General features: G+C 52.0%; 1 long non-coding RNA gene and 1 pseudogene across 2 annotated transcripts; one reads left to right on the top strand and one right to left on the bottom strand.

The window, feature by feature from the left end:
- Nucleotides 1-664: 664 nt before the first annotated feature.
- On the top strand, nt 665-21,433 carry LOC306815229 (procollagen galactosyltransferase 1-like; annotated as a pseudogene). Its single transcript, XR_013777887.1, has 12 exons — nt 665-773; nt 1,661-1,778; nt 3,942-4,076; nt 5,026-5,230; nt 7,438-7,557; nt 11,113-11,189; nt 12,956-13,062; nt 13,147-13,279; nt 14,984-15,111; nt 18,930-19,136; nt 20,299-20,556; nt 21,412-21,433. The product of XR_013777887.1 is annotated as a procollagen galactosyltransferase 1-like (transcript).
- A 1,753-nt stretch (nt 21,434-23,186) lies between these two features.
- Nucleotides 23,187-25,114, bottom strand: LOC306815228. Its single transcript, XR_013777360.1, has 2 exons — nt 25,080-25,114; nt 23,187-23,343 (listed from the first exon to the last, which is right to left on the bottom strand). It is a non-coding gene; the product is annotated as an uncharacterized lncRNA (long non-coding RNA).
- Nucleotides 25,115-26,013: the final 899 nt, after the last annotated feature.

A 26,013-nucleotide genomic window follows, 5' to 3' on the forward strand; every position in this document is an offset into this window, starting at 1 on the left:
ACACTGGGGACACGAGTGGGAGCTCAGTGAGTGAGGTGAGTGTGGAGAACCACTCAGGGAGGGACTCCATGTGTGACACTTAGTGGTGTGTGACACTGAGTGACATTGTCCCTGTTGGTGTTGACACTGGTGTGACAACTCTGTGACCCCGTGTGACACTGTCCCCAGGGGTGACCATTGACCCACAGCGTGCACACCTCTGGCTCTGTGTGTGACACTGTCCTTGTGTGACCCCCTCTATGACCCCGTGTGACCCCCTGTGACCCGTGTGACCCCCTGTGACCCGTGTGATCCCTCTGTGACCCTTTGTGACACTTCCTGTCCCCAGGTGGCCGTTGACCACAGCGTGGACACCTCTGGCTCTGTGTGTGACACTGTGTGTGACACTGTCCCTGTGTGACCCCTCTATGACCCCGTGTGACCCCCTGTGACCCCGTGTGACCCCCTGTGACCCCGTGTGATCCCTCTGTGACCCTTTGTGACACTCCTGTCCCCAGGGTGGCCGTTGACCACAGCGTGGACACCTCTGGCTCTGTGTGACACTGTGTGTGACACTGTCCCTGTGTGACCCCTCTATGACCCCCTGTGACCCCTGTGACCCCCTGTGACCCCGTGTGACCCCGTGTGATCCCTCTATGACCCTTTGTGACACTCCTGTCCCCAGGGTGGCCGTTGACCACAGTGTGGACAACACCTCAGCCCTGCTGGCCGAGTGGCTGGGCGGGTGGGGGTCGCATACCACGAGTGTTCTGGAGGCACCAGGAGGAGCCCAGGTAGGAACTGGGGGGGTCCCGGGGATTTGGGGGGGGCTCAGGACCCGTTTTTAGGGGGTCCTGGGGGAGTTTGGGCATCCTGGGGGAGGATTTTTGGGGGTCCTGAGGGGGATTGAGGGGTCCCAATGGGTTGAAAGTTTGGTCACTTGAGGGAGGGGAGGCACCAGGAGGGCTTGAGGGGGATCCTGAGGGATTTTGGGGGGTCCTGGGGTACTTCAGGGGGTCCTGAGGATGATTTTGGGGGTCCTGAGGGGAATTTGGTGTGTCCCATGTTTTGGGGTGTCCCCGTGTTTTGGGGTCTCCCTGTGTTTTGGGGTCTCCCCGTGTTTTGGGGTCTCCCCGTCTTTTGGGGTCTCCCTGTGTTTTGGGGTGTCCCCCGTGTTTTGGGGTGTCCCCGTGTTTTGGGGTCTCCCTGTGTTTTGGGGTTTCCCTGTGTTTTCAGGGGTGTCCCATGTTTTGGGGTGTCCCCAGTTTGGTTGTCTCCCCGTGTTTGGTGTCTCCCCATGTTTTGGGGTCTCCCCGTCTTTTGGGGTCTCCCTGTGTTTGGGGTTACCCATATTTGGTGTCTCCCCATATTTGGTGTCTCCCCAATTTTGGGGTGTCCCATGTTTGGTGTCTCCCCATATTTGGTGTCTCCCCAATTTTGGGGTTTCCCATGTTTGGTGTCTCCCCAATTTTGGGGTTTCCCATGTTTGGTGTCTCCCCATATTTGGTGTCTCCCCAATTTTGGTGTCTCCCCATATTTGGTGTCTCCCCATGTTTGATATCTCCCCATATTTTGAGGTTTCCCAGTTTTGGGATTTCCTGTGTTTGAGGTCTCCCCAGTTTTGGGGTCTCCCCATTTTTGGGGTGCCCCAGACCCCCCCAGACCCCCCTGTGCCCCCCAGGTGGTTCCCTGACGAGGAGGGTCCCAAGCACTGGAGCCACGCCCGCTACGAGCACCTGATGCGGCTGCGGCAGGAGGCGCTGGAGGCCGCCCGCAGCATCTGGGCTGATCACCTGCTGGTAGGGGGGGCTGGACTGGGGAGGGGGCCTGGAATTTGGGGAGGGGTCCCTGAATTTGAGGAGGGGTCCCTGAGGGTCCCCAAAGGTCACTGAGACCAAAGGTGGAGGGGAAAAGTCACAATGATGGGGACGAACGCAGCCCCAGGTGTGTGGGGTGTGCTGGAATTGGGAGAGATCTGAATTTGGGGAGGGGTCCCAAATTTTGGGGAGGGTCCCTGAATTTGGGGAGGGGGTCCTTGAATTTGGGGAGGGGTCCCCGAATTTGGGGAGGGGGCCCTGAGGGTCGCCAAAGGTCACTGAGACCAAAGGTGGAGGGGAAAAGTCACAACGATGGGGACGAACGCAGCCCCAGGTGTGGGTGTGTTGGAATGCAGGAATCTGAATTTGGGGAGGGGGGGTCCCATAATTTGGGAGGGGTCCTGGAATTTGGGGAGGGGTCCCCGAATTTGGGGAGGGGGCCCTGAGGGTCCCCAAGGGTCACTGAGACCAAAGGTGGAGGGAAAGAGTCACAAGAAAAGGGACAAAGGTAGCCTCAGGTGTGGGGTGTGCTGGAATTGGGGGGGAACTGAATTTGGGGAGGGGGGTCCCATAATTTGGGGAGGGGTCTCTTAATTTGGGGAGGGGTCCCTGAATTTGGGGAGGGGGCCCTGAGGGTCCCCAAAGGTCACTGAGATCAAAGGTGGAGGGGAAAAGTCACAACAAAGGGGATGAACGCAGCCCCAGGTGTGGGGTGTGTTGGAATTGGGGGGGATCTGAATTTGGGGGGGGGGGGGTCCCATAATTTGGGGAAGGGTCCCTGAATTTGGGGAGGGGTCTCTGAGGGTCTCCAAAGTTCATTGAGAACAAAGGTGGGGGGAAAAGTCACAACAAAGGGGATGAACGCAGCCCCAGGTGTGGGGTGTGTTGGAATGCAGGAATCTGAATTTGGGGAGGGGGGGTCCCCAAATTTGGGGAGGGGTCCCTGTGCCATTATCATGAATTTGGGGAGGGGTCCCCGAATTTGGGGGAGGGGGCCCTGAGGGTCCCCAAAGGTCACTGAGACCAAAGGTGGAGGGGAAAAGTCACAACGATGAGGACGAACGCAGCCCCAGGTGTGTATGTGGCAGGTGGGCTGTGCTGGAATTCAGGAATCTGAATTTGGGGAGGGGTCCCCGAATTTGGGGAGGGGTCCCTGAGGGTCCCCAAAGGTCACTGAGACCAAAGGTGGAGGGGAAGAGTCACAAGAAAAGGGACAAAGGTAGCCTCAGGTGTGGGGTGTGCTGGAATTGGGGGGAATCTGAATTTGGGGAGGGGGGTCCCATAATTTGGGGAGGGGTCCTGGAATTTGGGGAGGGGTCCTGGAATTTGGGGAGGGGGCCCTGAGGGTCCCCAAAGGTCACTGAGATCAAAGGTGGAGAGGAAAAGTCACAACGAAGGGGACGAATGCAGCCCCAGGTGTGGGGTGTGCTGGAATTGGGGGAGATCTGAATTTGGGGAGGGGGGGTCCCATAATTTGGGGAAGGGTCCCTGAATTTGGGGAGGGGTCTCTGAGGGTCTCCAAAGTTCATTGAGAACAAAGGTGGGGGGAAAAGTCACAACAAAGGGGACAAACGCAGCCCCAGGTGTGGGGTGTGTTGGAATGCAGGAATCTGAATTTGGGGAGGGGGGGTCCCATAATTTGGGGAGGGGTCCTGGAATTTGGGGAGGAGTCCTGGAATTTGGGGAGGGGGTCCTGAGGGTGCCCAAAGGTCACTGAGACTGAGGGTGGAGGGAAAAAGTCAAAACAAAGGGGACAAAGGTAGCCCCAGGTGTGGGGTGTGCTGGAATTGGGAGGGATCTGAATTTGGGGAGGGATCCTTGAAGTGACCCAGGTGCCCCCAGCTGTGCCCAGATGTGTCCCAGCTGTCCCCAGTTGCCCCCAGGTGTGTCCCAGCCATGCCCAGGTGTGTCCCAGCCATGCCCAGGTGTGCCCAGGTATGTCCCAGCCATGCCCAAGTGTGATGCAGGTGTGTCCCAGCTATGCCCAAGTGTCCCCAGCTGTGCCCAGGTGTTTCCAGGTGCCCCCAGGTGTGTCCCAGCCATGCCCAGCTGTCCCCAGGTGTGTCCCAGCCACACCCAGGTGTTTCCAGGTGCCCCCAGGTGCCCCCAGCCGTGCCCAGGTGTGACTCAGGTGTGCTGTCCCAGTTCCTGGACGCTGACAACGTTCTGGTGAACCCGGACACGCTGGCCGTGCTGCTGGCCGAGAACAGAACCGTGGTGGCGCCGATGCTGGACTCGCGCGCGGCCTACTCCAACTTCTGGTGTGGCATCACCCCCCAGGTGAGGGTGGGGCAGGTGGGCACAGGGGAGGGTGGGGCACAGGTGTGGAACAGGGGAGGATGTGGTACAGGTGTGGCACAGGTGAGGGTGGGGCACAGGTGAAGGAGTGGCACAGGTGAGGGTGGAGCAAAGGTGAGGGTGTGGCAGAGGTGAGGGTGAGCACAGGTGAGGGTGTGGCAGAGGTGAAAGTGTGGCACAGGTGAAGGTGTGGCACAGGTGAGGGTGTGGCACAGGTGAGGGTGTGGCACAGGTGAAGGTGAGCACAGGTGAAGGTGTGGCACAGGTGAGGGTGTGGCACAGGTGAAGGTGTGGCACAGGTGAGGGTGTGGCACAGGTGAGGGTGTGGCACAGGTGAAGGTGTGGCACAGGTGAAGGTGTGGCACAGGTGAGGGTGTGGCACAGGTGAGGGTGTGGCACAGGTGAGGGTGTGATTATTCCCACATTCCCAGAGCTGTTCCCAGCTCCCATTTCCAGTGGTCCCTCCCCGTGATCCCTCCCCATGGTCACTCCCTGTGGTCCCTCCCCATAGTCACTTCCTGTGGTCCCTCCCCATGGTCCTTCCTCATGGTCACTCCCCATGGTCACTCCCATGGTCCCTCCCCATGTTCACTCCCATGGTCCCTCCTCATGGTCCCTCCTCATGGTCCCTCCTCATGGTCACTCCCCATGGTCACTCCCCTGGTCACTCCCCCATTCCCTGTGTTCCCTCCCCATGGTCACTCCCCATGGTCACTCCCCGTGGTCACTCCCATGGTCCCTCTTCATGGTCACTCCCATGGTCCTTCCCCGGTCACTCCCCCATTCCCCGTGTTCCCTCCCCATGGTCACTCCCCATGGTCACTCCCGTGGTTACTTCCCATGGTCCCTCCCCCATTCCCTGTGTCCCCTCCCCATGTCCCCTCCCCATGGTCCCTCCCGTGGTCACTGCCATGGTCACTCCCATCCCCAGGGCTATTACCGCCGCACTCCCGCCTACCTGCCGATCCGGCGCCGGGAGCGCCGCGGCTGCTTCGCGGTGCCGATGGTTCACTCCACGTTCCTGCTGGATCTGCGCCGGGAGCGCTCGCGCTTGCTGGCCTTCTACCCGCCCCCACCCGGCTACAGCGGCGCCTTCGACGACATCATCGTCTTCGCTGCCGCCTGCCGGCACGCCGGTGCGGCTCGGGGCGGGGTTGGGGTTGGGATTGGGATGGATGAGTTGAGATGGGTGTGGAATGGGGTTGGGTTGGGATGGATGGATTGGGTTGAGTTGTGTTGGATGAGTTGGGTTGAGTTGAGTTTGGTTGAGTTGAGTTCGGTTGAGTTGGGATGAATTGGGCTGAATTGGGTTGGGTTGAATTGGATTGAGTTGGGTTGGCTGAGTTGGGTTGAGTTCGGTTGGGTTGAATGAGTTGGGTTGAGTTTGGTTGAGTTGAGTTGGGATGAATTGAGTTGTGTTGGGTTGAGTTGAATTGGGTTGAGTTGTGTTGAATGAGTTGTGTTGGATGAGTTGGGTTGAGTTGAGTTAGGTTGAGTTGAGTTTGGTTGAGTTGGGTTGAGATGAATTGGGTTGAGTTGAGTTGGGTTGAATTGGATTGAGTTGGGTTGGATGAGTTGGGTTGGATGAGTTGGGTTGAGTTGTGTTGCATGAGTTGGGTTGAGTTTGGTTGAGTTGGGATGAACTGGGTTGGGTTGGGTTGAATTGGATTGAGTTGGGTTGGATGAGTTGGGTTGGATGAGTTTGGTTGGATGAGTTGGGTTGAGTTGTGTTGGATGAGTTGAGTTTGGTTGAGTGGTTGAGTTGGGATGAATTGGGTTGAGTTGGGTTGAATTGGATTGAGTTGGGTTGGATGAGTTGGGTTGAGTTTGGTTGAGTTGGGATGAATTGGGTTGAGTTGGGTTGAATGAGTTGGGTTGAGTTTGGTTGAGTTGGGATGAATTGGGTTGAGTTGGGTTGAGTTGGGTTGAGTTGGGTTGAATGAGTTGGGTTGGGTGAGTTGGGTTGAGTTGTGTTGGATGAGTTGGGTTGAGTTTGGTTGAGTTGGGATTAATTGGGTTGAGTTGGGTTGGGTTGAATTGGGTTGAGTTGGGTTGGATTTGATTAAGTTGGGTTGGGTTGGGTTGAGTTGGGTTGGATGAGTAGGGGTGGGTTGGGTTGAGTTTGGTTTGGTTGAATTGAGTTGAGTTGGGTTGGGTTGGATGAGTTGGGTTGACTTTGCTTTGGGTTGGAATTGGGCTGGGATTTGGGATCAGCTTTGGGTGATCCCAGCATAGGAGTGACTCCTCCATCCTGATCCCAATCCCAACATTCCTGATCCCATTCCTGTTCCCAATCCCGACATTCCTGTTCCTGTTCCTGATTCCGATATTCCTGATCCCAGTCCCGACATTCCCAATCCTGATCCCATTCCAGGTGTGCAGATGTTCATGTCCAACCGGCAGCAGTTCGGGTTCCTGCCGGTGCCGCTCCCACCCCTGATCCCATCCATGATCCCATCCCTGATCCCACCCCTGATCCCATCCCTGATCCCATCCATGACCCCATCCATGATCCCACCCCTGATCCCATCCCTGATCCCATCCCTGATCCCATCCCTGATCCCACCCCTGATCCCACCCCTGATCCCAATCCCGTTATTCCCGTTATTCCCAATCCCATTCCAGGTGTGCAGATGTTCGTGTCCAACCGGCAGCAGTTCGGGTTCCTGCCGGTGCCGCTGCCACCCCTGATCCCATCCATGATCCCATCCCTGATCCCATCCATGATCCCATCCCTGATCCCACCCCTGATCCCATCCATGATCCCATCACTGATCCCACCCCTGATCCCATCCATGTTCCCATCCCTGATCCCATCCCTGATCCCATCCATGATCCCATCCCTGATCCCACCCCTGATCCCATCCATGATCCCATCCCTGATCCCACCCCTGATCCCATCCATGATTCCATCCCTGATCCCACCCCTGATCCCATCCATGATCCCACCCCTGATCCCACCCCTGATCCCATCCCTGATCCCATCCCTGATCCCAATCCCGTTATTCCCAGTATTCCCAATCCCATTCCAGGTGTGCAGATGTTCGTGTCCAACCGGCAGCAGTTCGGGTTCCTGCCGGTGCCGCTCCCACCCCTGATCCCATCCATGATTCCATCCCTGATCCCACCCCTGATCCTATCCATGATTCCATCCCTGATCCCACCCCTGATTCCATCCCTGATCCCACCCCTGATCCCATCCCTGATCCCACCCCTGATTCCATCCCTGATCCCACCCCTGATCCCATCCCTGATCCCACCCCTGATCCCACCCCTGATCCCACCCCTGATCCCACCCCTGATCCCAATCCCGTTATTCCCGATATTCCCAATCCCATTCCAGGTGTGCAGATGTTCGTGTCCAACCGGCAGCAGTTCGGGTTCCTGCCGGTGCCGCTGCGCTCCCACAGCTCCCTGCGCGACGAGGCCGAGAACTTCCTGCACGTCCAGCTGGAGATCATGGGTGAGATCCCGATGGATCCCGATGGATCCCAGGGCTTGGGATCAGCCATGGGGGTCCAGGGGAGAGAGGGATGCCAGTTAATCCCAGTGGATCCCAACGGATCCTGATGGATCCCGACGGATCCTGGTCTTGGGATCAACCCGGGGGGTCCAGGGGAGAGAAGGATCCCAATGGATCCCAACTGATCCTGGCAGATCCTGGTGGATCCCAACTGATCCCGGTGGATCCTGATTGATCCTGACAGATCCTGGTAGATCCTGATGTATTCCAGGGGATCCCAATGGATCCTGGGGCTTGGGATCAGCCCAGGGGATCCAGGGGGGAGAAGGATCCCAGTTAATCCCAGTGTGTCCCAACTGATTCCGATGAATCCTGACAGATCCTGGTGGGTCCCAGTGGATTCAGGGGCTTGGGATCGGCCCAGAAGATCCAGGGGAGAGAAGGATCCCAGTGGGTCCCAACTGATCCTGGTGGATCCCAATGGATCCAAATGGACCCTGGTGCTTGGGGTCAGCCTGGGGGATCCAGGGAAGAGAAGGATCCCAGTGGATCCCAACAGATCTCTGTGGATCCTGGGACTTGGGATCAGCCCAGGGGATCCAGGGGAGAGAAGGATCCCAGTGGATCCCAACAGATCTCTGTGGATCCTGGGACTTGGGATCAGCCCAGGGGATCCAGGGGAGAGAAGGATCCCAATTAATCCAAGTGGATCCCAACTGATCCAAACAGATCCCAACAGATCCCAAATGATCCAAGGCTTTGGGGTTATGGGGGAGGGGTGGATCCTGATGGATTTGGAGCTTTAGGTTCATCCCAGAGGATTTCAGGATTATGGGATGGATCCCAGTGGATCCCAACTGATCCAATTCTTTGGGATTATGGGGGAGGGATGGATCCCAATGGATTTGGGGCTTTGGGATCATCCCAAAGGATCTCAGGATTATGGGATGGATCCCAATGGATTTGGGGCTTTGGGATCATCCCAAAGGATTTCAGGATTATGGGATGGATCCAAATGGATTTGGGGCTTCCTTTGGGATTTGGGGTCAATTCCTTTGGGATTTGGGGTCAATTCCTTTGGGATTTGAGGCTGATTCCTTTGGGATTTGGGGTCGATTCCTTTGGGATTTGGGGTCGATTCCTTTGGGATTTGGGGCTCATTCCTTTGGGATTTGGGGCTGATTCCTTTGGGATTTGGGGTCAATTCCTTTGGGATTTGGGGCTCATTCCTTTGGGATTTGGGGTCAATTCCTTTGGGATTTGGGGTCAATTCCTTTGGGATTTGAGGCTGATTCCTTTGGGATTTGGGGTCAATTCCTTTGGGATTTGGGGCTCATTCCTTTGGGATTTGGGGTCAATTCCTTTGGGATTTGGGGTCAATTCCTTTGGGATTTGAGGCTGATTCCTTTGGGATTTGGGGTCATTCCTTTGGGATTTGGGGTCGATTCCTTTGGGATTTGAGGCTGATTCCTTTGGGATTTGGGGTCGATTCCTTTGGGATTTGGGGCTGATTCCTTTGGGATTTGGGGCTCATTCCTTTGGGATTTGGGGTCAATTCCTTTGGGATTTGGGGCTGATTCCTTTGGGATTTGGGGTCAGTTCCTTTGGGATTTGAGGCTGATTCCTTTGGGATTTGGGGTTGATTCCTTTGGGATTTGGGGCTCATTCCTTTGGGATTTGGGGTCAATTCCTTTGGGATTTGGGGCTCATTCCTTTGGGATTTGTTGTCAATTCCTTTGGGATTTGGGGTTCATTCTTTTGGGATTTGGGGCTGATTCCTTTGGCATTTGGGGTCGATTCCTTTGGGATTTGGGGCTCATTCCTTTGGGATTTGGGGTCGATTCCTTTGGGATTTGGGGTCGATTCCTTTGGGATTTGGGGCTCATTCCTTTGGGATTTGGGGTCAATTCCTTTGGGATTTGGGGTCAGTTCCTTTGGGATTTGGGGTCGATTCCTTTGGGATTTGGGGTCGATTCCTTTGGGATTTGGGGTCAATTCCTTTGGGATTTGGGGCTGATTCCTTTGGGATTTGGGGTCAGTTCCTTTGGGATTTGAGGCTGATTCCTTTGGGATTTGGGGTCATTCCTTTGGGATTTGGGGCTCATTCCTTTGGGATTTGGGGTCATTCCTTTGGGATTTGGGGTCGATTCCTTTGGGATTTGAGGCTGATTCCTTTGGGATTTGGGGTCAATTCCTTTGGGATTTGGGGCTGATTCCTTTGGGATTTGGGGCTCATTCCTTTGGGATTTGGGGTCGATTCCTTTGGGATTTGGGGTCAATTCCTTTGGGATTTGGGGCTGATTCCTTTGGGATTTGGGGTCAATTCCTTTGGGATTTGGGGTCAATTCCTTTGGGATTTGAGGCTGATTCCTTTGGGATTTGGGGTCGATTCCTTTGGGATTTGGGGTCGATTCCTTTGGGATTTGGGGCTCATTCCTTTGGGATTTGGGGTCAATTCCTTTGGGATTTGGGGTCGATTCCTTTGGGATTTGGGGCTGATTCCTTTGGGATTTGGGGTCAATTCCTTTGGGATTTGGGGCTCATTCCTTTGGGATTTGGGGTCAATTCCTTTGGGATTTGGGGCTCATTCCTTTGGGATTTGGGGTCAATTCCTTTGGGATTTGGGGTCGATTCCTTTGGGATTTGGGGTCAATTCCTTTGGGATTTGGGGCTCATTCCTTTGGGATTTGGGGCTCATTCCTTTGGGATTTGGGGTCATTCCTTTGGGATTTGGGGTCATTCCTTTGGGATTTGGGGTTGATTCCTTTGGGATTTGGGGTTGATTCCTTTGGGATTTGGGGTTCATTCTTTTGGGATTTGGAGCTGTTTCCTTTGGGATTTGGGGTCGATTCCTTTGGGATTTGGGGTCGATTCCTTTGGGATTTGGGGCTGATTCTTTTGGGATTTGGGGCTCATTCCTTTGGGATTTGGGGTCGATTCCTTTGGGATTTGGGGCTGATTCCTTTGGGATTTGGGGCTGATTCCTTTGGAATTTGGGGCTCATTCCTTTGGGATTTGGGGTCAATTCCTTTGGGATTTGGGGCTGATTCCTTTGGGATTTGGGGTTGATTCCTTTGGGATTTGGGGTCAATTCCTTTGGGATTTGGGGCTGATTCCTTTGGGATTTGGGGTCAATTCCTTTGGGATTTGAGGCTCATTCCTTTGGGATTTGGGGTCATTCCTTTGGGATTTGGGGCTCATTCCTTTGGGATTTGGGGTCATTCCTTTGGTATTTGGGGCTGATTCCTTTGGGATTTGGGGTCAGTTCCTTTGGGATTTGGGGTCGATTCCTTTGGGATTTGGGGTCGATTCCTTTGGGATTTGGGGTCAATTCCTTTGGGATTTGAGGCTCATTCCTTTGGGATTTGGGGTTGTTCCCTTTGGGATTTGAGGTCAATTCCTTTGGGATTTGGGGCTGATTCCTTTGGGATTTGGGGTTGTTCCCTTTGGGATTTGAGGCTGATTCTTTTGGGATTTGAGGCTGTTCCCTTTGGGATTTGGGGTCAATTCCTTTGGGATCTGGGCCCCATTCCATGGTTTTCCCTCTTCCCACAGTGAAGCTCCCTCCAGCTGAGCCCTCCCCCAATGTCTGGGTCCCTCCCAAGGTCCTGGACAAGATGGGATTTGATGAGGTCAGAGCTCCTCCCTTGGAATTTGGGGCCTTTCCCACTTTTTTCTTGGGGTTTTGGGTCATTTCCCTGGTTTATTTCTGGATTTTAGGTAGTTTTCCTCCTTTATTTCTGGATTTTGGGTAATTTTCCTCCTTTATTTTGGGATTTTTAGTAATTTCCTCTGGACTTCACGTCATTTCTCCCATTTTTTCTTGATTTCTGGGTTCTTTTCCCACTTCTTTTCCTGGATTTTCGTTCATTTTATTCCTTCTTGGGGCAGCTTTCCCTCTTTTCCTTGGATTGGATTTTGGGATGAATTCTCCCAGATTTCCCCATTTCCCTCTGGATTTGGGGCAGATTATCCCATTCCTGTCTGGATTTTGGGGTGAATCCCCCAGACCCCCCATTTTCCCCTGGATTTAGGGCTGAACCACCCAATTCTCTCTGGATTTTGGGGTGAATATCCCCAGATTTCCCTGTTTCTTCCCAGATTTCCCCATTTTCTCCCAGATTTCCTCTTTCCTGTCAGGATTTTGGGCTGAATCCCCCTAATTCTCTCTGGATTTTGGGCTGAACCCCCCAGATTTCCCCATTTCCTCCCAGATTTCCCCATTTTCTCCCAGATTTCTCCATTCCTGTCTGGATTTTTGGGCTGAATCCCCCCATTTTCCCCCATTCCCCTTCCCAGGTGTTCCTGATCAATCTCTGTCACCACTCAGGCCGCCGGGTGTGGATTTTGGGCTGAATCCCCAAATTTCCCCATTTCCTCCCAGATTTCCCCATTTCCTCCCAGATTCCCCCATTCCTGTCTGGATTTTGGGCTGAATCCCCCCAAATCTCCCAATTTTCTGTGATTTCCCCCCCCCCAGGTGTTCCTGATCAATCTCTGTCACCACTCAGGCCGCCGGTCGCGGATTTTGGGCTGAATCCTCAAATTTCCCCATTTTCTCCCAGATTTCCCCCATTTCCCCTTGGATTTTGGGCAGAATCCCCAAATTTCCCCATTTTCTCCCAGATTTCCCCCATTTCCCCTTGGATTTTGGGCTGAATCCCCCCATTTTCCCCCATTCCTTCCCCCCCAGGTGTTCCTGATCAACCTGTGTCGCCGCTCGGGCTGCCAGGTGCAGATTTTGGGCTGAACCCCCAAATTTCCTCGTTTCCTCCCAGATTCCCCCATTCCTCTCTGGATTTATGGGCTGAATTCCCCCATTCCTGTCTGGATTTTGGGCTGAAACCCCATTTTCCCCCATTCCTTTCCTGGCATTCCCAGGTGTTCCTGATCAATCTCCGTCGCCGCTCAGGCTGCCGGGTGCAGATTTTGGGCTGAACCCCCAAATTTTCTCGTTTCCTCCCAGATTCCCCCATTCCTCTCTGGATTTTTGGGCTGAATTCCCCCCATTTCCCCCTGGATTTTGGGGTAACCCCCCATTCCTTCCCCCCCAGGTGTTCCTGATCAACCTGTGTCGCCGCTCGGGCTGCCGGGTGCAGATTTTGGGCTGAACCCCCAAATTTTCTCGTTTCCTCCCAGATTCCCCCATTCCTCTCTGGATTTTGGGCTGAATTTCCCCCATTTCCCCCTGGATTTTGGGCTGAATCCCCCCATTTTCCTCCCAGGTGTTCTGATCAACCTCCATCGCCGCTCGGGCTGCCGGGTGCAGATTTTGTGCTGAATCCCCAAATTTCCCCATTTCCTCTCAGATTTCCCCCATTCCTCTCTGGATTTTGGGCTGAATCCCCCCCATTTCCCCCTGGATTTTGGGGTGACCCCCATTTCCTGGCATTCCCAGGTGTTCCTGATCAACCTGCGGCGCCGCTCGGGCCGCCGGGCGCGGATGCTGCGCACGCTGCGGGAACTCGGCGTCGCCCCCAAATTGGTGGAGGCCGTGGATGGCAGGTGAGCCTGGGGGGGTTGGGAATTGCCCAAATCACCCCAAATTCCCTGGGAATCCCCCCCAAAATCCCCCTGTGGGCTCGGCAGGGCGCTGAACAGCAGCCAGGTGGAGGCGCTGGGGGTGCGGATGCTGCCGGGGTACCGGGACCCCTTCCACGGGAGACCCCTGACCCAGGGAGAGGTGGGCTGCTTCCTGAGCCACTTCCGGGTCTGGCAGGAGGTGAGAGAGGAAATTTGGGGGGGCTGGGATGGGATTTGGGGGTCTGGGATGGGATTTGGGGGGTTGGAATGGAATTTGGGGTTCAGGGAATTCAGGGGATTCCAAAGGAGCTGCTGCTTGCTGAGCCAATTCCAGGTCTGGCAGGAGGTGAGAGAGGGAATTTGGGGGGGCTGGGATGGGATTTGGGGGGTCTGAGATGGAATTTGGGGGGGCTGGGATGGAATTTGGGGGGCTGGGATGGAATTTGGGGGTCTGGGATGGGATTTGGGGGGTTGGAATGGAATTTGGGGTTCAGGGAGTTCAGGGGATTCCAAAGGAGCTGCTGCTTCCTGAGCCAATTCCAGGTCTGGCAGGAGGTGAGAGAGGGAAATTTGGGGGGGCTGGGGTGGAATTTGGGGGGCTGAGATGGGATTTGGGGGGTCTGGGATGGAATTTGGGGGGGCTGGGATGGAATTTGGGGGGCTGGGATGGAATTTGAGGGGCTGGGATGGGATTTGGGGGTCTGGGATGGGATTTCGGGGGTCTGAGATGGAATTTGGGGGGCTGGGATGGGATTTGGGGGGCTGGGATGGGATTTGGGGGGTCTGAGATGGAATTTGGGGGGCTGGGATGGAATTTGGGGGGGCTGGGATGGGGTTTGGGGGGGCTGGGATGGAATTTGGGGGGCTGGGATGGAATTTGGGGTTCAGGGAGTTCAGGGAATTCAAGGAATTCCCAAGGATCACAGGGAGCTGCTGCTTCCTGAGCCAGTTCTGGGTCTGGGAGGAGGTGAGAGAGGAAATTTGGGGGTTCTGGGGGGTCCTGGGATGGGATTTTGGGTAATTTTGGGTTATTTTGGGTGATTTTGGGCCCCCCTGCCCAGATCTCGGCGCGGGGGCTGAGTTGTGATTTTGGGGTGATTTTGGTGTGATTTTGGGTGATTTTGGGCCCCCCTGCCCAGATCTCGGTGCGGGGGCTGGGCTGTGATTTTGGTGTGATTTTGGGATGGAATTTTGGGGTGATTTTGGGTGATTTTTGGGGTGATTTTCGGTCTCCCCTCCCCAGATCTTGGCACGGGGGCTGGGGTGTGATTTTGGGATGGAATTTTGGGGTGATTTTGGGATGGAATTTTGGGGTGATTTGGGGTGATTTTTTGTCTCCCCAGATCTCGGCGCGGGGGCTGGGCTGTGATTTTGGGATGGAATTTTGGGGTGATTTTGGGATGGAATTTTGGGGTGATTTTGGGATGGAATTTTGGGGTGATTTTTTGTCTCCCCAGATCTCAGCATGGGGGCTGGGGTGTGATTTTGGGATGGAATTTTGGGGTGATTTTGGGATGGAATTTTGGGGTAATTTTGGGTCTCCCCAGATCTCGGCGCAGGGGCTGGGGTGTGATTTTGGGATGGAATTTTGGGGTGATTTGGGGTGATTTTGGGTCTCCCCAGATCTCGGCGCGGGGGCTGGGGTGTGATTTTGGGATGGAATTTTGGGGTGATTTTGGGATGGAATTTTGGGGTGATTTTTTTGTCTCCCCAGATCTCGGCGCGGGGGCTGGGGTGTGATTTTGGGATGGAATTTTGGGGTGATTTTGGGATAGAATTTTGGGGTGATTTTGGGTCTCCCCAGATCTCGGCGCGGGGGCTGGGGTGTGATTAGGGATGTGATTTTGGGATGGAATTTTGGGGTGATTTTGGGGTGATTTGGGGTGATTTTGGGTCTCCCCAGATCTCGGCACGGGGGCTGCGGCGCTCGCTGGTTTTCGAGGACGATCTGCGCTTCGAGGTTTTTTTCCGCAGCCGCCTGACGGAGCTGATGGAGCAGCTGGAGGAGAGCGGCACGGCCTGGGACCTCATGTGAGCCTTCATCATCATCCCAAAAACCATCCCAAAAATCATCCTCACCATCCCAAAAATCATCCCAAAAATCATCCTCACCATCCTAAAAATCATCTCAAAAATCAACATCATCATCCCAAAAACCATCCCAAAAATCATCCTCACCATCCTAAAAATCATCTCAAAAATCAACATCAACATCATCATCCCAAAAACCATCCCAAAAATCATCCTCACCATCCCAAAAATCATCCCAGAAATCATCCTCACCATCCTAAAAATAATCTCAAAAATCAACATCATCATCCCAAAAACCATCCCAAAAATCATCCTCACCATCCCAAAAATCATCTCAAAAATCAACATCATCATCCCAAAAACCATCCCAAAAATCATCCTCACCATCCTAAAAATCATCCCAAAAATCATCCTCACCATCCTAAAAATCATCTCAAAAATCAACATCATCATCCCAAAAACCGTCCCAAAAATCATCCTCACCATCCTAAAAATCATCTCAAAAATCAACATCATCATCCCAAAAACCGTCCCAAAAATCATCCTCACCATCCTAAAAATCATCTCAAAAATCATCCTCACCATCCTAAAAATCATCCCAAAAATCATCCTCACCATCCTAAAAATCATCCCAAAAATCATCCTCACCATCCCAAAAATCATCATCATCCCTGGGACCTCATGGGAGCCTTCATCCCCTTCATCACCTTCATCATCATCCCAAAAATCATCCTCATCCTCATCATCATCATCATGATCATCATCCTCATCATCCCAAAAATCATCATCATCATCCCAAAAATCATCCCAGTCTCTGGGACCTCATGTGAGCCTTCATCACCTTCATCATCATCCTCATCATCCCAAAAATCATCCCAATCCCTGGGACCTCATGTGAGCCTTGGTCCTCATCCTCACCATCATCATCCTCATCCCAAAACTCATCCCAGTCCTCTTGGACCTTGCTTGAGCCTTCATCCCAGTTTTCATTCTTCATCTCAAGCATTATCCTCATGGTTCCTAAAGCTTCTTGAATCCCATTGATCCCATGGATCCTATTGATTCCATTGACCCATTGATCTCATTGATCCCATTGATCTCATTGTCCCCATTGATCCCATTGATCCTATTGACCCCATTGACTCCAATTATCGCAGTAATCCCATTGATTCCATCGATTCTGTTGATTCCATTGATTCCATTGACCCCACTGATCCCATTGATTTCATTGATCCCATTGATCCTGTTGATTCCAGTGACCCATTGATCCCATTGACTCCCATTGATCCTATTGACCCCATTGACTCCAATTATCGCAGTGATTCCATTGATTCTATTGATTCCATTGACCACATTGATCCCATTGACCCCACTGATCCCACTGATTTCATTGATCCCATTGACCCCATTGATCCTATTGATTCCAGTGACCCATTGATCCCATTAACCCCATTGATCCCATTGACCCCATTGATTCCATTGATTTCATTGATCCCATTGACCCATTGATCCCATTGTTCCCAATGATCCCATTGATGTCATTGTCCCCATTGATCCCATTGACCACATTGATCCCATTGACCCCTATTGACCCCATTGATCCCATTGATCCCATTGACCCCATTGGCTCCAATTATTGCAGTAATCCCATTGATTCCATTGATTCTATTGATTCCGTTGATCCCGTTGACAACATTGATCCCATTGACCCCACTGATCCCATTGATTTCATTGGTCCCATTGACCCCATTGATCCTATTGATCCCATTGTTCCCATTGATCTCATTGATCCCATTGACCTCATTGTCCCCATTGATCCCATTGATCTCATTGTTCCCACTGATCCCACTGACCACATTGATTTCATTGATCCCATTGATCCCATTGACCCCATTAACTCCAATTATCACAGTAATCCCATTGATTCTCTTGATTCCATTGATTCTGTTGATCCCATTGACCACATTGATCCCGTTGATCCCACTGACCCCCATTGACCACATTGACTTCATTGACCCCATTGATTCCATTGACCTGTTGATTCCTTTGATCCCATTGATCTCATTGTCCCCATTGATTTCATTGATCCCATTGACCCCACTGATCCCATTGATTTCATTGATCCCATTGACCCCATTGATCCTATTGATTCCAGTGACCCATTGATCTCATTGATCCCATTGATCTAATTGTCTCCATTGATCCCATTGACCACATTGACCACATTGATTCCATTCACCCAATTGATTCCATTGATCCCGTTGGCTCCAATTATCACAGTAATTGCATTGATTCCATTAATTCTGTTGATTCCATTGATCCCATTGACCACATTGATCCCATTGATCCCCATTGACCACATTGATTTCATTGATCCCATTGACTCCATTGACCCTATTGGCTCCAATTATCGCAGTAATCCCATTGATTCTCTTGATTCCATTGATTCTGTTGATCCCATTGACCACATTGATCCCATTGATCCCACTGACCCCCATTGACCACATTGACTTCATTGACCCCATTGATTCCATTGACCTGTTGATTCCTTTGATCCCATTGATCTCATTGTCCCCATTGATTTCATTGATCCCATTGACCCCACTGATCCCATTGATTTCATTGATCCCATTGACCCCATTGATCCTATTGATTCCAGTGACCCATTGATCTCATTGATCCCATTGATCTCATTGTCTCCATTGATCCCATTGACCCCCATTGACCACATTGATTCCATTCACCCAATTGATTCCATTGATCCCATTGGCTCCAATTATCACAGTAATTGCATTGATTCCATTAATTCTGTTGATTCCATTGATCCCATTGACCACATTGATCCCATTGATCCCCATTGACCACATTGATTTCATTGATCCCATTGACTCCATTGACCCTATTGGCTCCAATTATCGCAGTAATCTGATTGCTTCCATTGACCCCATTGATTCTGTGGATTCCATTGATTCTATTGATTCCATTGATCCCATTGACCCCACTGACCCCATTAATGACCCCACTGACCCCACTGACCCCATTAATGACCCCATTAATGACCCCATTAATGACCCCACTGACCCCACTGACCCCATTAATGACCCCATTAATGACCCCATTAATGACCCCACTGACCCCACTGACCCCATTAATGACCCCATTAATGACCCCATTAATGACCCCACTGACCCCATTAATGACCCCACTGACCCCATTAATGACCCCATTAATGACCCCATTAATGACCCCACTGACCCCATTAATGACCCCACTGACCCCACTGACCCCATTAATGACCCCATTAATGACCCCATTAATGACCCCACTGACCCCACTGACCCCATTAATGACCCCATTAATGACCCCATTAATGACCCCACTGACCCCATTAATGACCCCACTGACCCCATTAATGACCCCATTAATGACCCCATTAATGACCCCACTGACCCCATTAATGACCCCAAATCCCGTTTCCCGCAGTTACCTGGGCCGGAAGCGGCTGGAGCCGGAGCGTTCCGAGCGCTCCGTGCCGGGCGTGCGGCAGCTGCTGCACTGACCCCACTGACCCCATTAATGACCCCACTGACCCCATTAATGACCCCATTAATGAACTAATGACCCCATTAATGAACTAATGACCCCATTAATGACCCCAAATCCCGTTTCCTGCAGTTACCTGGGCCGGAAGCGGCTGGAGCCGGAGCGTTCCGAGCGCTCCGTGCCGGGCGTGCGGCAGCTGCTGCCCTGACCCCACTGACCCCATTAATGACCCCATTAATGACCCCATTAATGACCCCAAATCCCGTTTCCCGCAGTTACCTGGGCCGGAAGCGGCTGGAGCCGGAGCGTTCCGAGCGCTCCGTGCCGGGCGTGCGGCAGCTGCTCCGTCCCGGTTATTCCTACTGGAGCCTGGGCTACGCCCTGTCCCTGCGCGGAGCCCGGAAATTGCTGGCGGCAAAACCCCTGGGGAAAATGATCCCTGTGGATGAGTTCCTGCCCCTCATGTTCAACAGGCACCCCAGGTGTGGGATTGGGGTTTATGGGGTTTATGGGTTTATGGGATCAGGGGTTTATGGGGTTTATGGGGTTAATGGGGTTTATGGGGTTTATGGGATCAGGGGTTTATGGGGTTTATGGGGTTTATGGGGTTTGGGGTTTATGGGGTTTGGGGTTTATGGGGATTATGGGTTAATGGGGTTTATGGGGTTTATGGGATCTGGTGGTAAAACCCCTGGGGAAAATGATCCCTGTGGATGAGTTCCTGCCCCTCATGTTCAACAGGCACCCCAGGTGTGGGATTGGGGGTTTATGGGATCAGGGGTTTATGGGGTTTGGGGTTTATGGGGTTTATGGGTTTATGGGGTTATGGGGGTTATGGGGTTTATGGGTTTATGGGGTTTATGGGGTTTATGGGATCTGGAGGCAAAACCCCTGGGGAAAATGATCCCTGTGGATGAGTTCCTGCCCCTCATGTTCAACAGGCACCCCAGGTGTGGGATTGGGGGTTTATGGGATCAGGGGTTTATGGGGTTTATGGGGTTTGGGGTTAATGGGGTTTATGGGGTTATGGGGTTTATGGGGTTTGGGGTTTATGGGGTTTATGGGATCTGGTGGCTCAGCCCCTGGGGAAAATGATCCCTGTGGATGAGTTCCTGCCCCTCATGTTCAACAGGCACCCCAGGTGTGGGATTGGGGTTTATGGGGTTTATGGGATCAGGGGTTTATGGGGTTTATGGGGTTTGGGGTTTATGGGGTTTATGGGATCAGGGGTTTATGGGATTTATGGGATTTGGGGTCAGGGGTTTATGGGGTCAGGGGTTTATGGGATTTGTGGGGTCAAGGGTCTCTTTCTCCCCAGCCCCGAGTACTCCCAGCACTTCTCCCACCAGGATCTGGAGCCGTTTTTTCCCCATTTTTCCCAATTCTCACCCATTTTTAACCCATTTTCACCCATTTTTTCCCTGTTTTTCCCCATTTTTTCCCCATTTTTCCCATTTTTAACCCATTTTTTCCCGTTTCTCCCCAGCCCCGAGTACTCCCGGCACTTTTCCCACCGGGATCTGGAGCCATTTTTTCCCCATTTTTCCCAATTCTCACCCATTTTTAACCCATTTTCACCCATTTTTAACCCATTTTTTCCCTGTTTTTCCCATTTTTAACCCATTTTTTCCCGTTTCTCCCCAGCCCCGAGTACTCCCGGCACTTTTCCCGCCGGGATCTGGAGGCGTTTTCGGCGGAGCCGCTGCTGCTCTTCCCCACCCACTACACGGGAGACCCCGGATACGTCAGCGACACCGAGACCCCCCCGGAGCCCCCCGAAAACGGGGAGCCCCAAAATTCACATCACCCTGAAAACGGGGAAACCCAAAATTTACATCACCCCAAAAACTGGGAAACCCAAAATTCACATCACTCTGAAAATGGGGAGCCCCAAAATTCACAGCACCCCAAAAACGGGGAGCCCCAAAACTCCCATCACCCCGAAAACGGGGAGCCCCAAAATTCACAGCACCCCGAAAATGGGGAGCCCCAAAATTCACAGCACCCCGAAAATGGGGAAACCCAAAACTCCCATCACCCCAAAAATGGGGAACCCCAAAACTCCCATCACCCCAAAAACTGGGAACCCCAAAATTCACATCACCCCAAAAATGGGGAACCCCAAAATTCACATCACCCTGAAAACTGGGAACCCCAAAATTCACATCACCCCGAAAACGGGGAAACCCAAAATTCACAGCACCCTGAAAATGGGGAAACCCAAAATTTACATCACCCCAAACAGTGGGAACCCCAAAATTCACATCACTCTGAAAACTGGGAACCCCAAAATTCACATCACCCCGAAAATGGGGAAACCCAAAATTCCCATCACCTCGAAAACTGGGAACCCCAAAACTCCCATCACCCCGAAAACTGGGAACCCCAAAATTCACATCACTCTGAAAATGGGGAAACCCAAAACTCACATCACCCCAAAAATGGGGAACCCCAAAATTTACATCACCCCAAAAAGTGGGACAGCGAATTTGGGGAACCCCAAAATTCCCAAATTGCCCCAGAGCCCCCCAAAATCTGGGATGGAGAATTCGGGGAACCCCAAAATTCCCATCCCCCCAATACCAAGGATGCAGAATTTGAGGAACCCCAAAATTCCCAAATCCCCCCAGAACCTCCCGAAATCTGGGACAGCAAATTTGGGGAATCCCAAAATTCCCATCCCCCCAAAATCTGGGATGGAGAATTCGGGGAATTCCCACGGGAACCCCAAAATTCCCACCCCCCCCTTCCCGACAGCGACGCTCGTGACGAGCTCTGACCCCAAAATTTCCAAATTTTTATTCCCAAATAAAAGTTTTTATTTTTATTTTTAATCATTTTGGGTTCAGTTTCTTTTATTTTGTTTTTTTTTTGGGGGGGAGGTTTTGAGTCTCAACCCGAAAATTTTGGGATTTGGGAATTTGGGGGGAGAAGGAAACTGAGGCAGGGAAAATTCCAGAATTTCATCCAAAAATTCCCAAATGTCATTCTCAAAAATTCCTGAATTTAATCCCAAATTATATTTTGGGATAATTTTGGGATGTTTTTGGGGTCACAGCTCGTTGTGCTCCTGCAGGGATTTTGGGAAATTTTTTGCATATTTTTGGGGGCATTTTTGAGCTGCTTTTGGGATTTTTTTGGGATATTTTTGGGGATATTTTGGGATAATTTTGGGCTATTTTTGAGCTGCTTTTGGGATATTTTTGGGATGTTTCTGGGGATATTTTGGGATAATTTTGGGATGTTTTTTGGGATGTTTGGGGTCACAGCTCGTCGTGCTCCTCATGCTCTGGGGGCTCCCTGCAGGAATTTGGGGATATTTTTGAGCAGATTTTGGGGATATTTTTGGGATAATTTTGGGATATTTTTGGGATGTTTTTGGGATATTTTTGAGCTGTTTTTTGGGTTATTTTTGGGATATTTTTGAGCCTTTTTTTGGGATGTTTTTGGGGCTATTTTGGGATATTTTTGGGGATATTTTTGGGATATTTCCGGGCTGTTTTTGGGGATGTTTTTGGGGATATTTTGGGATGTTTTTGGGATATTTTTGGGGATGTTTTTGGGATATTTTTGGGATATTCTGGGATGTTTTTGGGATATTTTGGGATATTTTGGGGGTCAGAGCTCGTCGTGCTCCTCGTGCTCGGGGGGCTCCCTGCAGGGATTTTGGGATGTTTTTGGGATATGTTTGAGCTGGTTTTGGGGATGTTTTTGGGGATATTTTTGGGATATTTTTGAGCTGTTTTTGAGCTGTTTTTGGGGATGTGTTTGGGATATTTTGGGGATATTTTGGGATATTTTGGGGTCACAGCTCGTCGTGCTCCTCGTGCTCGGGGGGCTCCCTGCAGGGATTTTGGGATGTTTTTGGGATATTTTTGAGCTGGTTTTGGGGATGTTTTTGGGGATGTTTTTGGGGATGTGTTTGGGATATTTTGGGGATGTTTTTGGGATATTTTGGGATGTTTTTGGGGATATTTTGGGATATTTTTTGGGGATGTTTTTGGGGATGTTTTTGGGGATGTGTTTGGGATATTTTTTGGGATATTTTGGGGATATTTTGGGGTGTTTTGGGGTCACAGCTCGTCGTGCTCCTCGTGCTCGGGGGGCTCCCTGCAGGGATTTTGGGATATTTTTGGGGTATTTTTGAGCTGGTTTTGGGGATATTTTTGGGATATTTTTGAGCTGGTTTTGGGGATATTTTTGGGGGATGTGTTTGGGGATGTGTTTGGGATATTTTGGGATATTTTTTGGGATATTTTGGGGTCAGAGCTCGTCGTGCTCCTCGTGCTCGGGGGGCTCCCTGCAGGGATTTTGGGATGTTTTTGGGATATTTTTGAGCTGGTTTTGGGGATGTTTTTGGGGATGTGTTTGGGATATTTTGGGGTGTTTTTGGGGGTCACAGCTCGTCGTGCTCCTCGTGCTCGGGGGGCTCCCTGCAGGGATTTTGGGATGTTTTTGGGATATTTTTTGGGGATATTTTTGAGCTGGTTTTGGGGATGTTTTTGGGGATGTGTTTGGGATATTTTTTGGGATATTTTGGGGTGTTTTTGGGGGTCACAGCTCGTCGTGCTCCTCGTGCTCGGGGGGCTCCCTGCAGGCTGCAGGGGTCTCCAGCTCCAGCAGGTACTCGCAGCGACTCGGCTCCGTCGCCGCCGTCAGCGCCGTGTCCGCCCCGCACCTGAGCCGCACCTGGCGAGGGGAGGGGCCCTGAGCGCACCTGGGCACACCTGAGTGCACCTGGGCACACCTGAGATACACCTGAGTGCACCTGAGCGCACCTGGGCACACCTGAGCGCACCTGGGCACACCTGAGTGCACCTGGGCACACCTGAGTGTACCTGGGCACACCTGAGATACACCTGAGCGCACCTGGGCACACCTGAGTGCACCTGAGACACAACTGAGCACGCCTGAGATACACCTGAGACACACCTGAGATACACCTGAGACACACCTGAGACACACCTGAGACACACCTGAGATACACCTGAGACACACCTGAGACACCTGAGATACACCTGAGATACACCTGAGACACACCTGAGATACACCTGAGACACACCTGAGATACACCTGAGACACACCTGAGACACACCTGAGATACACCTGAGACACACCTGAGACACACCTGAGATACACCTGAGACACACCTGAGACACACCTGAGACACACCTGAGATACACCTGAGACACACCTGAGACACACCTGAGACACACCTGAGACACACCTGAGACACACCTGAGACACACCTGAGTGCACCTGAGACACAACTGAGCACGCCTGAGACACACCTGAGACAGCTCAGATACACCTGAGATACACCTGGGGGAGAGGGGCAGCTGAGTGTACCTGGGCACACCTGAGACACACCAGAGTGCACCTGGGCACACCTGGGACACACCAGAGTGCACCTGGGCACACCTGGGACACACCTGAGTGCACCTGGGCACACCTGAGATACACCTGAGACAGCTCAGACACACCTGGGGCACACCTGAGATACACCTGAGACAGCTCAGACACACCTGAGACACACCTGAGACACACCTGAGACACCTGAGACACACCTGAGACACACCTGAGACACACCTGAGACACCTGAGATACACCTGAGACACACCTGAGACACACCTGAGACACACCTGGGGCACACCTGAGACACACCTGAGACAGCTCAGACACACCTGGGGCACACCTGAGATACACCTGAGACACACCTGAGGTGTGTCACACACCTGTCCCGTCACTCACCGTGGTGTCATGGGTGGGTCACACACAGGTGTCACAGGTGTCACACAGGTGACATTAATGACAGGTGACACAGGTATCACACCTGTCCCACAGGTGTCACACACACCTGTCCCAGGTATCGCACAGGTGTCACACACACAGGTGGCATTAATCACACACAGGTGCCATTAATCACACACAGGTGACATTAATCACACACAGGTGCCATTAATCACACACAGGTGACATTAATCACACACAGGTGCCATTAATCACACACAGGTGACATTAATCACACACAGGTGTCACACAGGTGACATTAATCACACACAGGTGTCATTAATCACACACAGGTGACATTAATCACACACAGGTGTCACACAGGTGACATTAATCACACACAGGTGTCATTAATCACACACAGGTGACATTAATCACACACAGGTGCCATTAATCACACACAGGTGACATTAATCACACACAGGTGACATTAATCACACACAGGTGTCACACACCTGTCCCAGGTATCGCACAGGTGTCACACACACAGGTGGCATTAATGACACACACACCCGTCCCCCAGGTGTCACACCTGTCACTCACCGTGGTGGCGCAGGCAGGTCACACACAGGTGTCACACACAGGTGACATTAATCACACACAGGTGTCACACCTGTCCCCCAGGTGTCACTTACCGTGGTGGCGCGGGCGGGTCACACACAGGTGACATTGATCACACACAGGTGTCCCTCAGGTGTCACACACACCTGTCCCAGGTGTCACACCTGTCCCCCAGGTGTCCCAGGTGTCACTCACTGTGGTGGCGCAGTCTGGTCACACACAGGTGACATTAATCACACACAGGTGACATTAATCACACACAGGTGACATTAATCACACACAGGTGTCACCCAGGTGACATTAATCACACACAGGTGACATTAATCACACACAGGTGTCACACAGGTGACATTAATCACACACAGGTGACATTAATCACACACAGGTGACATTAATCACACACAGGTGACACACAGGTGACATTAATCACACACAGGTGACATTAATCACACACAGGTGACACACAGGTGACATTAATCGCACACAGGTGACATTAATCACACACAGGTGACATTAATCACACACAGGTGTCACACAGGTGACATTAATCACACACAGGTGACATTAATCACACACAGGTGTCACACACAGGTGACATTAATCACACACAGGTGTCACACCTGTCCCAGGTGTCACACAGGTGACATTAATCACACACAGGTGACACAGGTGACATTAATCACACACAGGTGACATTAATCACACACAGGTGACATTAATCACACCCAGGTGTCACCCAGGTGACATTAATCACACACAGGTGACATTAATCACACACAGGTGTCACACAGGTGCCATTAATCACACACAGGTGTCACACAGGTGACATTAATCACACACAGGTGACATTAATCACACACAGGTGTCACACAGGTGACATTAATCACACACAGGTGACATTAATCACACACAGGTGCCATTAATCACACACAGGTGTCACACAGGTGTCATTAATCACACACACAGGTGACATTAATCACACACAGGTGTCACACACCTGTCCCAGGT

Source organism: Erithacus rubecula (assembly GCF_903797595.1).
Source record: "Erithacus rubecula genome assembly, contig: scaffold_1092_arrow_ctg1, whole genome shotgun sequence".
Classification (NCBI taxonomy): Eukaryota; Metazoa; Chordata; class Aves; order Passeriformes; family Muscicapidae; genus Erithacus; species Erithacus rubecula.